Raw genomic sequence first — 2500 nt, 5'->3', positions numbered from 1 at the left:
GTGCAAATCGATCGTCGGAGCTGGGTATAGGGGCGAAAGACTAATCGAACCATCTAGTAGCTGGTTCCCTCCGAAGTTTCCCTCAGGATAGCTGGTGCTCGTACGAGTCTCATCCGGTAAAGCGAATGATTAGAGGCCTTGGGGCCGAAACGACCTCAACCTATTCTCAAACTTTAAATGGGTGAGATCTCCGGCTTGCTTGATATGCTGAAGCCGCGAGCAAACGACTCGGATCGGAGTGCCAAGTGGGCCACTTTTGGTAAGCAGAACTGGCGCTGTGGGATGAACCAAACGCCGAGTTAAGGCGCCCGAATCGACGCTCATGGGAAACCATGAAAGGCGTTGGTTGCTTAAGACAGCAGGACGGTGGCCATGGAAGTCGGAATCCGCTAAGGAGTGTGTAACAACTCACCTGCCGAACCAACTAGCCCTGAAAATGGATGGCGCTGAAGCGTCGTGCCTATACTCGGCCGTCAGTCTGGCAGTCATGGCCGGTCCTTGCGGCCGGCCGCGAAGCCCTGACGAGTAGGAGGGTCGCGGCGGTGGGCGCAGAAGGGTCTGGGCGTGAGCCTGCCTGGAGCCGCCGTCGGTGCAGATCTTGGTGGTAGTAGCAAATACTCCAGCGAGGCCCTGGAGGGCTGACGCGGAGAAGGGTTTCGTGTGAACAGCCGTTGCACACGAGTCAGTCGATCCTAAGCCCTAGGAGAAATCCGATGTTGATGGGGGCCGTCATAGCATGATGCGCTTTGTGCTGGCCCCCGTTGGGCGAAAGGGAATCCGGTTCCTATTCCGGAACCCGGCAGCGGAACCGATACAAGTCGGGCCCCTCTTTTAGAGATGCTCGTCGGGGTAACCCAAAAGGACCCGGAGACGCCGTCGGGAGATCGGGGAAGAGTTTTCTTTTCTGCATGAGCGTTCGAGTTCCCTGGAATCCTCTAGCAGGGAGATAGGGTTTGGAACGCGAAGAGCACCGCAGTTGCGGCGGTGTCCCGATCTTCCCCTCGGACCTTGAAAATCCGGGAGAGGGCCACGTGGAGGTGTCGCGCCGGTTCGTACCCATATCCGCAGCAGGTCTCCAAGGTGAAGAGCCTCTAGTCGATAGAATAATGTAGGTAAGGGAAGTCGGCAAATTGGATCCGTAACTTCGGGATAAGGATTGGCTCTGAGGATCGGGGCGTGTCGGGCTTGGTCGGGAAGTGGGTCAGCGCTAACGTGCCGGGCCTGGGCGAGGTGAGTGCCGTAGGGGTGCCGGTAAGTGCGGGCGTTTAGCGCGGGCGTGGTCTGCTCTCGCCGTTGGTCGGCCTCGTGCTGGTCGGCGGTGCAGGATGCGCGCGCCTGCGCGGCGTTCGCGCCCCGGTGCTTCAACCTGCGTGCAGGATCCGAGCTCGGTCCCGTGCCTTGGCCTCCCACGGATCTTCCTTGCTGCGAGGCCGCGTCCGCCTTAGCGTGCTCCTCCGGGGGCGCGCGGGTGCGCGGATTCTCTTCGGCCGCCATTCAACGATCAACTCAGAACTGGCACGGACTGGGGGAATCCGACTGTCTAATTAAAACAAAGCATTGCGATGGCCCTAGCGGGTGTTGACGCAATGTGATTTCTGCCCAGTGCTCTGAATGTCAACGTGAAGAAATTCAAGCAAGCGCGGGTAAACGGCGGGAGTAACTATGACTCTCTTAAGGTGGCCAAGTGGCGGCGGTGTGGCTGCATCCGGACTTGGCTTCTCGAAGTGCGGTCTTGATGTAGTCGTGCTGCTGCTGCGAGGTGCCTTCCTTGGGTTATGGCTACAGGGAGAGTGATGCGCAATACATGGGCCTAGCCCTCTTAGCCTCTCCTCTCCTGCGGTCTTCTCCCCTTCTCGTGGGCCCGCTGATTTCGCAGAGTGGAAGACCGCACCAGGGGCTTGGGGGGGTTACCAGCCCCCCCTCGCACTATCCCTTTTTTAGTTGGGGGCAGTAAGCAGAGAATAAGTGGTGGCCCTTCCGCTGAAGGTGCCACCCCAACTCCCCCAGCACCTAGCCGGCCAACCGGCCGTGCCGATAATCTTGTAACTTTTGCAGCTATGTATACCTGTAGTGAGTGCCACCGCAGCTTTACAACCAAGAACGGTCTCGGGGTCCATCGCCGCCGCCAACATCTTGCGGCCGCCAACGCGGAGATCGTCACGGAGAGGCATCGCGCGAGGTGGACGGAGGAAGAAGTCCTATCGCTCGCCAAGGCGGAGGCCGAACTGTTCCTTGAGAGGGACGCCCGGTTCTTCTTCGTCAATCAAGAACTCATCAGGATGTTCCCCGACCGAACGCTCGAGGCAATCAAGTGCCGACGGCGGCAAGCTGCCCACAAGCAGCTTGTCCGCCAATTCATGGAGGCGCTTGAGATCGGTCGGGGGGAAGAGCCGGCGTCCCGCCGGGGAGCAGCGAGCCCGCTGCCTGACGCGGGCGAGGCCGCTGCGCCGCCCGTCGACGCAGCCGAGGACTTCGCGGCCGACACCACCGGGCCGCCGCC

At 60.4% G+C, this 2500-nt stretch overlaps 1 pseudogene; it reads left to right on the top strand.

The window, feature by feature from the left end:
* Window positions 1–2500, top strand: part of LOC124748447 — a 7956-nt pseudogene that overhangs the window by 1208 nt on the left and 4248 nt on the right.

This window comes from Schistocerca piceifrons, unplaced genomic scaffold (genome assembly GCF_021461385.2).
Source record: "Schistocerca piceifrons isolate TAMUIC-IGC-003096 unplaced genomic scaffold, iqSchPice1.1 HiC_scaffold_417, whole genome shotgun sequence".
NCBI lineage: Eukaryota > Metazoa > Arthropoda > Insecta > Orthoptera > Acrididae > Schistocerca > Schistocerca piceifrons.
This window is presented reverse-complemented; position numbering and strand designations above follow the sequence as displayed.